The sequence below is a fragment of the Pelophylax lessonae genome (genome assembly GCF_965119305.1).
Source record: "Pelophylax lessonae genome assembly, chromosome: 4".
Taxonomy (NCBI): domain Eukaryota; kingdom Metazoa; phylum Chordata; class Amphibia; order Anura; family Ranidae; genus Pelophylax; species Pelophylax lessonae.
The window spans coordinates 209,955,473-209,971,302 of NC_138771.1; positions in this window are offsets into that span (position 1 = coordinate 209,955,473).

Below are 15,830 nucleotides of genomic sequence, written 5' to 3' on the forward strand. Positions count from 1 at the left end.
TTTTAATTTTTGGGCAATTCCACCATAAATGGGCCATTGTACCTATTTCTTTACATCCTCTCCAACAGTTTTTTTATTTCTCTTTTTGATAATTATGAACTTTGTCGGGGGTGATATACCATCTTGTGATACATTTATAATTAATTTCAGCTGCGTTCGTGTCTACTGTGGAACTGTGTATTATATTTAAACTTTTTTCTAAATGGAAATCCTTATTCTGTGTTCCCAATTCCTTTTCCCATTTTTCGATGAATGGCGGTATCGCCGGTCCTGTCATATCAATCAATATTTTAGATATAGTTGAAATATTGTTCTTATGTTTCTCAGAAGAGCAGATCGGCTCGAAAGGGAGCAAACTGTCCTCTCTTCTTAATGGTTTTGACAAAGAAGCCACAAAGTGCTTCAGCTGGCGGTAGCGCCATTCATCGATTCTAAAAATGTTTTTCTTTAATTCCTCTATTGTGCATATTTGCCCTTTTTCCATAATATCTCTCAAACGTGTGTCGTCTTTTCCTATCCATTTTCCCTCCATCTTTTCTTGACCTGGTGGAAAAAAATGAGTGTCTTTTAAAGGGATTAACCTTCCTAGCGGTATTCCCGAGTGTGACTCGGGGTAAGATTTTAGTGCCAAAAGCGGTAACCCCGAGTCACACTCGGGGTAGCGCTAGGAAGATCGCTGGATGCTGGAGGAGGTTTTACTTACCTTTTCTCCGGGATCCAGCGATGTCTGCGAGCGGTGTGCGGCGGCGGAGCTCTCTCCCGATCGTCTGCGAGCCCCGGCTTCCGTCTCCGGCGACGTGACGTCCGCCGGGGGGTGGAACCGGCGGCAAATTCGAATGTAAAATGCACCAAACACACTGATATCGTTCAAAATAAAATAAAATCACATTACATTACCCCCCAGTGCCCTTTCCTGCAGATTTACTGTACTTTTTATGTAAATATATGTATATATATATATATACATATATATACAGTATATATATATATATACATATATATACAGTATATATATACGTATATATATACACATATACATATATATATATATATATATATATATATATATATATATACACACACACATATTTTATATATATATATATATATACATATATATGTATATATATATATATATATATACACACGTATATATATATATATATATATATATATATATATACACACGTAATTCTTGTGAATGAGCAGCCCAAACCAACTGTATACATTATATATATATATATATATATATATATATATATATATATATATATATACGTATATATATATATATAATATATGTATACATAATATATGTATACATACATATATATATATATATATATATATATATATATATATAATATGTATAATAAATGTATACAGTTGGTTTGGGCTGCTCATTCACAAGAATTACATGCTTTCAGCACCTAAAATAATGGTACCGCTTTCAGCACCTAAAATCCAAAAGAATCATACCGCCAGGGAGGTTAATGGTGAATTGTATTGCCATTTATTTCTTTTATGTATTAAATCCCAAATTCTAAGTGCTTGATTTGTGATCATGTGCGTGTTTGAATTCAACTTCCTATATTGTGCCGGTATCCATATGATTTTTCCTAAGTGAGTGCTACTCATTGTGGGTTCTATTTTTACCCAACTCTTTTTGCTTTTTATTTTCCCCCATTCCATTACTCGTGAAAGTAATGTTGCCTCGTAATATTTTCTAAAATCTGATACCACTAAGCCCCCTTGATTTTTGCGCTATATTAGTACTGTATGTTGTATTCTATGTTTACTTTTTCTGCATATAAATTTAGATCAAAGATTTTAAGATTTTGAAGTATACCTGTGGAATCGGGATAGGTAACATTTGAAATTTATAGGTTATTTTTGGTAGAATTGCCATTTTTATTATATTTATTCTTCCTGTCCATGATAGCGGTCTGTATGATATCCTATTCAATTCTGTTTTAATTTCATTTAGTAAGGGGATATAATTTTCTTTATATAATCTTTCAAATTTTGCTGTCAAGATAATTCCTAGGTATTTTAGCCCTGGATTTTTCCATGTAAAGGGGAATTCCAATTTTAATTTATCTTCCTCTTGTTTTTTATGTTGATATTTAATATCTCTGATTGGCAGGATTTATTTTTAGGTTAGATAGTTCTCCATATTTTTTCAAGCTTTCTATCACATTTGGGATGGTTGTTCTAGGTCTAGAGATGTATAGCAGTACATCGTCCACAAATGCAGCGATCTTGTGCCCCACCTCTACTCCTCTTACATCTGGGTTTTCCCTGATTGTGGCTAGGAGAGGTTCCAATGAACGGACGAACAGCAGTGGGGACAGTGGGCATCCTTGCCTTGTTCCATTGGAAATCCCAAATGGCTCCGAGTGGACCCCATTTACTCTCACCCTAGCAGTGGGTTGGCTATACAATGTTTTTATCCATGCCATCATCTTCTCTCCAATTCCCAACTCCTCCAAGGTTCTTATTGTGAAGTCCCAATTGACTCTGTCGAATGCTTTCTCAGCATCTATCGACAGTATTAAGCCATGTGATCCACTCTTAGCCATTTGCTGCATTAGCAGTATTGTTCTTACCCCGTTATCTCTGCTCTGTCTCCCGGGTATAAAACCTACTTGGTCCTTGTGTACCCATTCCGTCATCAAATTTTTCATCCTGGTCGCTAACACTTTTGCAAAGAGTTTTGTATCTATATTTAAGAGTGAAATGGGTCTATAACTTGAGCATACGGTCGCGTCCTTTCCTTCTTTCAAGATTACTGTAATTGATGCTAAGAGGGCCTCTCTACTCAAGCCATATTCTTGCCCTATGCCATTAAAATAATCTTTTAACTCGGGTAAGAGCAGGTCTTTGTATCTTTTATAGTAATTCACCATAAACCCATCCGGTCTGGGGCTCTTCCCTGAAGATGTAGTTTTGGGAGCTATATCTATTTCTTCCTCTGAGATTTGGGCTTCTAATTGATCTAATTTATCCTGTTGTATTTTGGGTAATTTTGCCTCTCTCAAGTATTGTTTAATTTTTCCCGTTTTATCCTAGTCCCTCTCTCCTGCTGTTTTTTTAATATTATAGAGTTTCCCATAGTATTCCTGAAAGACTTTTGTTATGTCGGTCGTTGAATATACCATTTCCCCTTTTGAATCTTTAATTTTCTCTATATAATTTATTGCTTTCTTTTTTTTCCAAATCTTCGCAAGTTTCTTCCCAATTTTATTATTCCAGTGATAGTTCTCTTTGGTGGTTCTCCTGATCCCCTGTCTAATTTCCTGTTCTAATAGTTCTTTTAATTCTTCTCTTTTTATTACTATTTGATGTTGGGTTTCAACTGTCTGTTTATTATTATGTTTTTGTGCTTACTCGTAGATCTCTTTTATCAGTTTTTCTTTGTATTCTACTCTCTCTTTTTTTCTCCTTGCCCCTTTAGAGATTAAGATCCCCCTCATGTAGGCTTTTTCTGCTTCCCAAAGTATATTTTTCTTCATTTTCATTAGTGTGATAGTATAATTCTAATTCTTTTCTAACTTCTCCCCATTTTTTTTCTCTCAATAATTCCTCATTTAGCCTCCAGACATTTGTTTTAGTTTGTCCCCCTACTATTTTCAACTTTATTTTAACTGGTGCATGGTCCGACCATGTCTTAATCCCTATTTTGGCCTCTGTTACTGATTCAATCCTCCTGTGGTCTATCAGAATATAATCGATCCTCAAGTATGTCTAGTGTACAGGGGAGTAGAACGTGTAGTCTCGCTCTTTTGGGTGTAACAACCGCCAAGTGTGTAATAATTGACATTGGAATAGCTTTTTTTTGATCATTTTCAAGTGTGTTGCTTTTTCCCACTGTACAGCCGACGTACTATCCATCTCTGTGTCTAGGCAAAAATTAAGCTCTCCTGCCAATATCACCCACCCTTTTCTAAATTCTATTACTTTATTTAGGATTTTCCCAAGATATTTCATGGAATTGTCATTTGGGCAATATTCCTTTTCCTAGAGTTACCTCGCTTGTAAATAATTTCCCTTTCAGAAAAAGGAATCTTCCCTCATGATCTACCATCCTCTCTTCCAAAACAATGTGGGCCCCTGTCAGGGTACTACCAACATCTTGACCAATCAGCAAATTCGCGCATTGGCGCGAATACGCATGCGCGCCCAATCACGGGCGAACACAGTCCGGAATGTGCGTGCGCCAATGCGCACGCGCATACGCAAGCACGTAATGGCGCTTGGCGCCAAACGGCCTATTTAAAGCCAGCAATCACAACAACTAGTTGCTGGATGATCAACAGCCTCCCGTGTTCCCTGTGCCTTGTAAACCTACTGATCGTGATTTCCTGTTGCCGACCCGGACTGTTTGACGTTGTTTCTCCTGGCTCCTGACCCCTTGGCTTACTCTTGGATTCCTGTTGTCTTCTCCAATACTTGACCTCGGCTTGGCTCCTGACTTCTCTCCAGCATTCTCCCAGTCTGTTCCTGTTTGCACCTTGCTACTGCCTGGCTTGCCAAAGTGTTCCGGACCTGCTTGGAACTTCACAACAAGCTTGTTCCTGCTTCCATCTGGTCATCCCAACCGGCAGCCCGTGCTACTTTGGGCACAGCACTCCCTGTCCCACTTCCAGGGGTGCTCTGCACCTAGCCGCAAGGGGGAGCCCTTTCTACACTCTGGCTTTGGATCAGGTACGTGACAGTATCATCCAGCCATGACAGAAGCCGAGAGAGGTGTCTCCCCGTTGGAAGCTTTATGTCAACAAGTAACAGCATTAACCCAGGCGGCTAAGAACCTCCAAGATGGTTATTTCCAGATAGAAGGTCGCATACAGAACCTGTCAGCACCATCTTTGCCGGCAACCCCTGGTCCATCCGCTGCAGTCTCCGCCTCCGCTCCTTTAGCTTCAGGATACTCAGCACCTGCTATGATGGCTCCTCCCCCTGAACCGAGAGTACCCACTCCGGAACGTTTCTCTGGTGACCGCAAGAAATTCAAGTCGTTTAAAAAACGCTTGCCTGCTATATCTGGCTCTACAACCTAGAACTTTTGCCTCAGAAACAGTTAAAGTGGGGTTTGTTATTTCCTTATTTTCCGATGAACCCCAATCCTGGGCCCACCATCTGTTGGAACAGAAAGACCCTGCCTTGAACTCTATGGACGTTTTCTTTGAAACTATGGGACAGTTGTATGAAGACCCACAACGCACGGCCACTGCCGAGGCAACCCTCCACAAGTTACAGCAAGGCTGACGTCCTGTGGAGGACTATACCGTGGACTTTCGTAGGTGGGCTGCAGACACGGGTTGGAATGAGGCCGCCCTCAAATATCAGTATCCACTAGGCCTGTCCGAGACCCTTAAGGATGAGCTAGCAAGAATAGGGACCCCCACCACATTGGAAGGTCTCATTCAGCTTGCTATTCAGCTGGACAGACATTTACGGGAGCGTCGGTCGGAACGTGCACAATTCTTTCAGCCGTCCAGGATGCTGCCCAAAGTTCCACCAACTCCTGCACCGCTGCCCACTGCTGGCAGTCCGATTCCCCCTGACGAACCGATGCAGATCAGGGCGGTCCGCACAGCTTTAACTCCTGCTGAACGACTTTGTCGCCGGCAAGCAAACCTGTGCCTTTACTGTGGGAGAGATGGACACTTCCTTCGCAACTGCCCAGTGAGACCAAGTAAGGCTCCTTCACCCAGCTGCATGCATCTCCAGATTCCGGGACCTTCCCCAACTCACCTAGTCCTCTCTGTGTCTTTGCAGGTTTCGGAAGGGGAAGTCAAGCTGCCAGCCATCATTGATTCCAGAGCCTGCAGCTGCTTCCTGGATATCTCTCTAGCAAAGGCCCTTCATATCCCGCTTCAGACTAAAGGCCATAAACTAGAGATCCACCTCGCAGATGGCACTATGCCCAGATCAGGGCCCATTACTCAGGAAACCCTACCCATCCTTACCACAACCGGCCCAGGCCATCAGGAATTCCTTCACTTCGATGTTCTTCCTTCACCCATGTTTCCCGTAATTTTGGGAATTCCTTGGTTACGGGCACAGACATAACCCACAGATAGACTGGCTCAAGGCAAGGGGGAGGTTTCCTTTAAAACAACATATTGTCTCCAACACTGTATGCTATCTGGAACCCCGCAGTCTACAAGCTGTCTCTCCATTCAGCCTATCTCTAATGCCAGCCAAGAGGTCCCTTCGGTTTATCACGACTTTCTGGATGTCTTTGACAAGAAAAAAGTGGACTCACTACCACCTCACCGTCCCTATGATTGTCCAATTGAACTGTTGCCCGGTGCAGAAATTCCCTTTGGGCGTATCTTCCCGCTTTCAGAAACAGAACTTGAAGTCCTACGTCAGTATATTGATGAAAACCTCAAGAAGGGGTTTATTTATCCTTCTTCTTCCCCGGCAGGAGCTGGGATCTTCTTTGTGGAGAAGAAGGATCACACTCTCAGGCCATGTGTGGATTACAGGGAATTTTATTTAGGTACCATTAAAAATCGGTACCCTCTTCCCCTCATTCCCGAACTCTTTCAAAGGTTCCGTACCGCCCGAGTTTTCACTAAACTAGACTTGCGAGGGGCCTACAACCTGGTACGGATCAGCAAGGGCGACGAGTGGAAAACTGCCTTTCGAACCCGCTTCGGGCACTTCTAATACCTTGTCATGCCCTTCGGGCTGTGCAACGCCCCAGTCACTTTTCAGCACCTAGTGAACGATATCTTCAGAGAATTTTTGGACAATTTCCTCATCGTTTACTTGGATGATATCCTTATCTTTTCTGCCACCCTGGAGCTGCACAGAATTCACGTAAGGAAGGTACTGGCTACTCTCAGGAAATACGGACTTTATGCAAAATCAGAAAAGTGCGAATTTGAAAAATTGTCTATACAATTCCTGGGCTTGATCATCTCAACAGATGGAGTGGCAATGGATCCTCAAAAAGTATCTGCCATTCTGGAGTGGCCTGCCCCCACAGACAAGAAAGGCATCCAAAGGTTTGTGGGTTTTCCAAACTTCTACCGGAGGTTCATCAAAGACTTTTCTGGCATCATTGCCCCCATTACCCAAATGACCTGGCAACACACCCGTTTTCAATGGTCCTCAGCAGCTCAGATGGCATTTGACAAGCTCAAAGCCCTGTTTACCTGTGCCCCTGTGTTACAACATCCAGACCCAGCCTTGCCTTACGTCCTAGAGGTCGATGCTTCAGAAGTGGCCACAGGAGCAGTTCTCTCCCAACGCCAAGGACCCAAGGCGATGCTTCACCCAGTTGCTTTTTTTTCCCGGAAGCTCAGCCAACCTGAAAGGAATTACGATGTTGGTGATCGGGCACTGCTGGTCATTAAGGCTGCTTTAGAAGAATGGTGATATCTGTTAGAAGGTGCAGCCCATCCATTCCCCAGTCAGGAAACCAGACTCGCAGTCTTTAAAACATGCCATGATCATCAACTAGCTGGCCACTTCGGGGTCCGCAAAACTCTGGAACTAATCCAACGAGCCTATTGGTGGCCAAACTTAAGGCAAGACTGTGAGCTCCTGTACAACCTGCCTTCGTAACAAAGGCAGCCACATCCAAGCCTGGGGTCTACTAAGACCACTTCCTGTCCCAAGTCGGCCATGGGAAATGTTGTCTATGGACTTCATAGTAGATCTACCCTCTTCAGATGGATTCTCCACAATCATTGTGGTGGTGGATCGCCTATCAAAAATGGCCCACTTTTTGCCCATGATAGGTACTCCTTCGGCCATGGAAACGGCACACACTTTTGTGAAGGAAATCTTAAGGCTACATGGTCTACCCGGCAGCATCGTGTCTGATCGTGGGGTACAATTTACCTCCAGATTCTGGAGGGCTCTCTGTAAGGTCTTAAACATCCAGGTCTGCTTGTCTTCAGCTTACCATCCTCAAACTAACGGCCAAACTGAGAGGACTAACCAGACCTTGGAGCAATACCTCCGCTGCTTTTCCACCTTTTCCCAGGACAACTGGGCAGTCTTACTTCCGTGTGCGGAATTCGCATATAACAACTCCATCCATGCCTCCACTCATCAGTCTCCATTCTGGGCGAACTACGGATTCCACCCATCTTCTTTGCCTACACCTATGCCCGAAGCTACTGTACCTGCCGTCCAAGACAGGGTAGCCTTTATACAAGAAAACGTCCTACTCTTACAGAAAACCTTGCAAAAAGCACAAATGGATTACAAAGAATTCTATGACAAGAGGAAGAAGGACAGTCCAGCTCTGAAGGTAGGAGACAAGGTGTGGCTCTCCACAGTTAACCTTAAGTTGTCCTGCCCATCCAAAAAGCTGGGTCCGAAGTTCAATGACCCCTTTCCGATCAAAAAGATGATCAATCCCTGGGCCTTTGAACTTTGTCTTCCAAGCACATACAGAATTCATCCAGTCTTCCACGTTTCTCTGCTGAAGTCTGCAAATCCTGGCCCCTTTTCTGGAAGAGATGACTTGCCTCCACCTCCTGTTACGGTAGATGGAGAAACTGAGTACGAGGTTGAATCCATCATGGATTGCAGGAAAAGAGGAACGCAGGTCCAGTACCTAATAAAATGGAAAGGCTATGAACCTGAGGAGAGTTCGTGGGAACCGGCGGAGAACATACACGCTCCCAGACTCCTGCGAGAATTCTTCAACAGATTCCCTGAAAAGCAATCTTACTTGGGCATCCGGAGGCTGCCCCTCAGGGGGGGGGCACTGTCAGGGTACTACCAACATCTTGGCCAATCAGCGAATTCGCGCATTGGCGCGAATACGCATGCGCGCGCAATCACAGGCGAACGCAGTCTGGAATGTGCGTGCGCCAATGCGCACGCACATACGCAAGCGCGTAATGGCGCTTGGCGCCAAATGGCCTATTTAAAGCCAGCAATCACAACAACTAGTTGCTGGATGATCAACAGCCTCCCGTGTTCCCTGTGCCTTGTAAACCTGCTGATTGGGATTTCCTGTTGCCGACCCGGACTGTTTGACGTTGTTTCTCCTGGCTCCTGACCCCTTGGCTTACTCTTGGATTCCTGTTGTCTTCTCCAATACTTGACCTCGGCTTGGCTCCTGACTTCTCTCCAGCATTCTCCCAGTCTGTTCCTGTTTGCACCTTGCTACTGCCTGGCTTGCCAAAGTGTTCCGGACCTGCTTGGAACTTCACAACAAGCTTGTTCCTGCTTCCATCTGGTCTTCCCAACTGGCAGCCCGTGCTACTTCGGGCACAGCACTCCCTGTCCCACTAGCTGCAAGGGGGAGCCCTCTCTACACTCCGACTTCGGATCAGGTACGTGACAGCCCCTCTGGCAATCCCAATAGCCACCCATTTTGATTTTTTTGTTGTGGAATCAGCATAGTACCAAATGGGGTGTTCTTTTGAATATAGCCTAATTGTTACGCTGAGCGCTCCAGGCCCCCTGCTGGCCTCGGAGCGCTCACAGCGTATGCCTCTAGGCAGCACTCCAGCGTCTCGGCGTGTGCGTCCCCGCTCTCTAGGGCGCGCGCTCGCCGGGACTCTTAGATTCAAAGGGCCAGTGCACCAGTGATTGGTGCCTGGCCTAAAGTGGTTATTTAGGGTTAAGGTTTGTGAGAGGTAGTGCTGACTTAATTAGGCTTCACCTGTGCACTACCCATAAATACCTTCTCCTCCCACAGCTTCCTGCTGGATCTTTGTGCCTTTGAGAAAGCGTTCCCTGCTGTGTTTGTTTGCTTTGCCTGTTGCCGAACCCGTTGCTACCGACTACTCGCCTTTGAACCTTTGCCGCCTGCCCTGACCTCTGCTACGTCCGACTACGCTCTTGCCTACTCCCTGTGTACCATGCCATATCAGCTGCCAGAGGGGTCGAGTTGTTACTAGGGGACACGACCCGGTAGTTACCGCCGCAGCAAATCCATCCCGCCTTGCGGCGGGCTCTGGTGAAGACCAGTAACTGCTTAGAACCGGTCCTCTAGTACAACCCGTGCCATCGCCTCTCTGGTCCAGAGGATCCACTACCAGTCCTGCCGGTTTGTGACAGTAAGATCTGGCCATGGATCCCGCTGATGTTCCCCTGCCAAGCCTAGGGGACCTCACCACCATTGTGGCCCAGCAGGGTCAACAGCTGGCCCAGTTGACTGCTATGTTGCAGCAGCTCCTGCCTTCTCAGCAACAGCCAGCACCTCCGCCTGCAGTTGCCACCGGTTCCAGAATCCGTTTGTCCCTACCAGACAAATATGACGGAGATCCAAAGCAGTGCTCTCTCCACCTCGAGCTACTGTCCGACCAGTTTCCTTCTGAGCGAGCCAAGGTAGCTTTTATTCTCAGTTTACTGTCCGGGAAGGCCCTGGCCTGGGCTACACCACTATGGGACCGCGCAGATCCTGCCACCGCTTCCGTCCAGAGCTTCTGCCTAGAGTTCCGGAATGTTTTTGAGGAGCCTGCCCGGGTTACCTCCGCAGAGACTGCCTTACTAAACTTGACCCAAGGAGATTCTTCCGTGGGTGACTATGCCATTCAGTTCCGCACCCTGGCCTCCGAGCTGAACTGGAACAATGAAGCCTTTTGCGCCATCTTCAAGAAGGGACTTAACAACGAGATAAAGGACGTCCTGGCTGCACGTGAGCTTCCTTCCACTCTTAGTGACCTCATCTTGCTGGCCACTAGGATAGACAAGCGTTTCGCCGAAAGACAAGAGGAACTCCTCCTTGAAAAGGAAAAAGCTCGTCCTAGACGCTACCCTCGTCTGGCTCCTGTTTTTCTGCGTCAACCTCAACCCGCTACTGGGCCTCCCGCCATGGAGGCCATGCAGGTGGATCAGTCACGCCTGACTCCACAAGAACGAAGCAGCCGCAGAGACGAGAACCTGTGTCTGTACTGTGCCAGTACCGAGCACTTCCTTAGAGATTGTCCTCTCCGTCCACCGCGTTCGGGAAACGCTCGCACCTAGTAAACGTGGGAGAGGCGTTGCTAGGTGTGGATTCTTCCTCTCCACGTCTCATCATACCCGTGCAGTTGATCATCTCTTCCAAGTCCTCTTTCTCCGCAACCGCCTTCTTGGATTCCGGTTCAGCTGGCAACTTCATTCACGCCTCCTTGGTTGATAAGTACCGTATTCCAGTAATCCGTCTACCCAATCTGTTTTTCATCTCTACTGTTAACGGTGAGAGACTCTCTGCCACTGTGCAGTTCCGTACCCAGCCTCTGCAGATGGACATCGGAATATTTCATACCGAGACTTTAGAGTTCTTTGTCCTTCCCTTCTGTTCCTCCGAACTCCTCCTGGGTCTGCCGTGGCTTCAACGTCATAGTCCTGTCCTGAATTGGTCCACCGGTGAGATCCTGCGTTGGGGTTCCTCCTGTTCTGACCGCTGTCTCAAGCCTGCTCTGGTCAAACAGGACCCGCAAGTTTCTCCGCCTCCTGGGCTGCCCAAGCCATACCATTCCTTTGCGGATGTCTTCTGCAAGAAACAAGCTGAGGTTCTTCCTCCTCACCGACCCTATGATTGCCCGATCGACCTGATACCCGGTTCTACTCCACCTCGGGGCAGAATTTATCCTCTCTCACCTCCTGAGACTCTTGCCATGTCTGACTATATACGTGAGAACATACAGAGAGGATTCATAAGAAAATCTTCTTCTCCTGCTGGGGCCGGTTTTTTCTTCGTGACAAAAAAAGACGGCTCCCTCCGCCCCTGCATTGACTACAGAGGTCTTAATAAAATTACCATCAAGAACCGTTACCCTCTGCCTTTAATCTCTGAGCTATTTGATCGTCTCCGAGGGGCAAAGATCTTCACTAAATTGTACCTTCGAGGGGCCTATAATCTGATCCGTATCCATGAGGGAGATGAATGGAAGACCGCCTTTAACACAAGGGACGGCCATTTTGAGTATTTGGTGATGCCCTTCGGCCTCTGCAACGCACCTGCTGTCTTCCAGCAATTTGTCAATGATATTTTCAGGGACTTACTTTACACCTGCGTGGTCGTATACCTGGATGATATCCTCATCTTCTCCTCCAATTTGGACCAACACCAGGTCCATGTGCGACAAGTCCTTACTCGTCTTAGGAGGAATCGCCTGTACGCTAAACTTGAAAAATGTCTTTTTGAACGGACCTCCCTGCCTTTCCTGGGATACATTATCTCAGCCCAAGGACTTCAAATGGACCCAGCCAAGCTCTCTGCGGTTCTGGATTGGCCACGCCCCTCTGGTCTCCGAGCCATACAAAGATTTCTGGGCTTTGTGAACTACTACAGGCAATTCATCCCTCACTATTCCACTCTGGTAGCTCCTATCGTGGCTCTTACAAGAAAAGGAGCTAACCCCAAATCCTGGCCTTCCCAAGCCGAGGAAGCCTTCCAGTCCCTGAAATCCGCCTTTGCCTCTGCACCCGTTCTCTCTAGACCAGATTCCACCAAGCCTTTCTCTCTTGAAGTGGATGCCTCCTCGGTGGGAGCCGGAGCTGTCCTCACCCAGAAGTCCTCCAGGGGCAAGACTTCAACTTGTGGCTTCTTTTCAAAAACATTCTCTCCCGCAGAGAGAAATTACTCCATTGGGGACAGAGAACTGCTGGCTATTAAATTGGCACTGGAGGAATGGAGACATTTACTCGAGGGCGCCACACATCCTGTGTACATCTTCACGGACCACAAGAACCTGGCTTATCTCCAGTCTGCTCAGAGATTAAATCCCCGTCAGGCCCGTTGGTCTCTGTTCTTCGCCCGCTTTAATTTTGAGATCCATTTCCGTCCGGCTTGTAAGAACATTAGGGCAGATGCTCTGTCTCGCTCCTCTGATGTGGTGGGCGACGAGTTAACACCTCAATATATTATCCCTCCAGAACGCCTTATTACAGTCGCTCCCGTGGACCTGCGCCTTCTTCCTCCTGGCAAATCCTACGTACCTCCACGTCAGCGATTGCGAATTCTCAAGTGGGGCCACGCCTCCCATTTTGCCGGTCATCCAGGGGTGCTAAAATCTCTCCAACTAATCTCCCAAAGGTACTGGTGGCCTTCTTTGGAGAAAGATGTCTCGGACTTCGTCCAGGCCTGTATGATTTGCGCCTGGGATAAATCGCCTCGCCAGAAACCAACGGGTCTCCTCTTGCCTTTACCTGTTCCTGAAGTTCCCTGGTCTCACATCGCTATGGACTTTATTACAGATCTTCCCTCCTCCCATGGCAAGTCCGTCATTTGGGTCGTGGTGGATCGCTTCTCCAAGATGGCTCACTTTGTACCCCTGCCCGGTCTACCCTCTGCACCCATGTTGGCCAAACAATTTTTCCAACACATCTTCCATCTCCATGGCCTTCCCAAACATATTGTCTCGGATCGTGTGGTACAATTCGTCTCCAAATTCTGGAGGGCCCTATGTGCTCAGCTCGGGATCAAATTGGACTTCTCTTCTTCGTACCATCCTCAGTCTAACGGCCAAGTAGAACGGGTGAACCAAATTTTGGGTGACTATCTGCGTCACTTTGTGTCCTCACGCCATGACGACTGGGCTGATCTACTTCCCTGGGCGGAGTTCTCCTACAACTACAAACAATCCTCTGCTTCTAACAAGTCTCCTTTCTTTGTAGTTTTTGGCCGTCATCCTCTTCCACCTCTGCCACAGTCTCCCACTCCTTCTTCTGTACCTGCCGTTGACAGTCTTGTACAGGACTTTTCCTCCATCTGGCAAGAAACCCACGCTGCTCTCCTCAAGGCTTCCACCCGTATGAAGGTTCAAGCTGACAAGAGACGCAGATCTCCTCCGGAATTTCGCCCGGGTGACAAGGTGTGGCTCTCCTCTAGGTACATCCGATTTAGGATCCCAAGTTACAAGTTGGGCCCTCGTTTCTTGGGACCCTATAAAATCAAGAGTCGTATCAATCAAGTTTCTTATCAGCTCCATCTTCCTCCCTCCCTCCGAATCCATAACTCCTTCCATGTCTCCCTTCTTAAACCTGCTGTCTTTAACCGTTTTTCTCCCAAGCTTGTTTCTCCCACCCCTGTCGCCGGTACCTCCGATATATTCTCTGTCAAGGAGATCTTGGCGACCAAGATCTCCCGGGGGAAAAGATTTTTTTTGATCGACTGGGAGGGCTGCGGTCCTGAGGAGAGGTCATGGGAGCCGGAGGAGAACATCCTGGACCGCAGTCTCATCCTCAAGTTCCTCTGTACCAAAAGGAGAGGGAGACCAAAGGGGGGGGGTACTGTTACGCTGAGCGCTCCGGGCCCCCTGCTAGCCTCGGAGCGCTCACAGCGTATGCCTCCAGGCAGCACTCCAGCGTCTCGGCGTGTGCGTCCCCGCTCTCTATGGCGCGCGCGCGCCTTGGACTCTTAGATTCAAAGGGCCAGTGCACCAGTGATTGGTGCCTGGCCTAAAGTGGTTATTTAGGGTTAAGGTTTGTGAGAGGTAGTGCTGACTTAATTAGGCTTCACCTGTGCACTACCCATAAATACCTTCTCCTCCCACAGCTTCCTGCCGGATCTTTGTGCCTTGTGCCTTTGAGAAAGCGTTCCCTGCTGTGTTTGTTTGCTTTGCCTGTTGCCGAACCCGTTGCTACCGACTACTCGCCTTTGAACCTTTGCCGCCTGCCCTGACCTCTGCTACGTCCGACTACGCTCTTGCCTACTCCCTGTGTACCATGCCATATCAGCTGCCAGAGGGGTCGAGTTGTTACTAGGGGACACGACCCGGTAGTTACCGCCGCAGCAAATCCATCCCGCCTTGCGGCGGGCTCTGGTGAAGACCAGTAACTGCTTAGAACCGGTCCTCTAGTACAACCCGTGCCATCGCCTCTCTGGTCCAGAGGATCCACTACCAGTCCTGCCGGTTTGTGACAGTAAGATCCGGCCATGGATCCCGCTGATGTTCCCCTGCCAAGCCTAGGGGACCTCACCACCATTGTGGCCCAGCAGGGTCAACAGCTGGCCCAGTTGACTGCTATGTTGCAGCAGCTCCTGCCTTCTCAGCAACAGCCAGCACCTCCGCCTGCAGTTGCCACCGGTTCCAGAATCCGTTTGTCCCTACCAGACAAATATGACGGAGATCCAAAGCAGTGCTCTCTCCACCTCGAGCTACTGTCCGACCAGTTTCCTTCTGAGCGAGCCAAGGTAGCTTTTATTCTCAGTTTACTGTCCGGGAAGGCCCTGGCCTGGGCTACACCACTATGGGACCGAGCAGATCCTGCCACCGCTTCCGTCCAGAGCTTCTGCCTAGAGTTCCGGAATGTTTTTGAGGAGCCTGCCCGGGTTACCTCCGCAGAGACTGCCTTACTAAACTTGACCCAAGGAGATTCTTCCGTGGGTGACTATGCCATTCAGTTCCGCACCCTGGCCTCCGAGCTGAACTGGAACAATGAAGCCTTTTGCGCCACCTTCAAGAAGGGACTTAACAGCGAGATAAAGGACGTCCTGGCTGCACGTGAGCTTCCTTCCACTCTTAGTGACCTCATCTTGCTGGCCACTAGGATAGACAAGCGTTTCGCCGAAAGACAAGAGGAACTCCTCCTTGAAAAGGAAAAAGCTCGTCCTAGACGCTACCCTCGTCTGGCTCCTGTTTTTCTGCGTCCACCTCAACCCGCTACTGGGCCTCCCGCCATGGAGGCCATGCAGGTGGATCAGTCACGCCTGACTCCACAAGAACGAAGCAGCCGCAGAGACGAGAACCTGTGTCTGTACTGTGCCAGTACCGAGCACTTCCTTAGAGATTGTCCTCTCCGTCCACCGCGTTCGGGAAACGCTCGCACCTAGTAAACGTGGGAGAGGCGTTGATAGGTGTGTATTCTTCCTCTCCACGTCTCATCATACCCGTGCAGTTGATCATCTCTTCCAA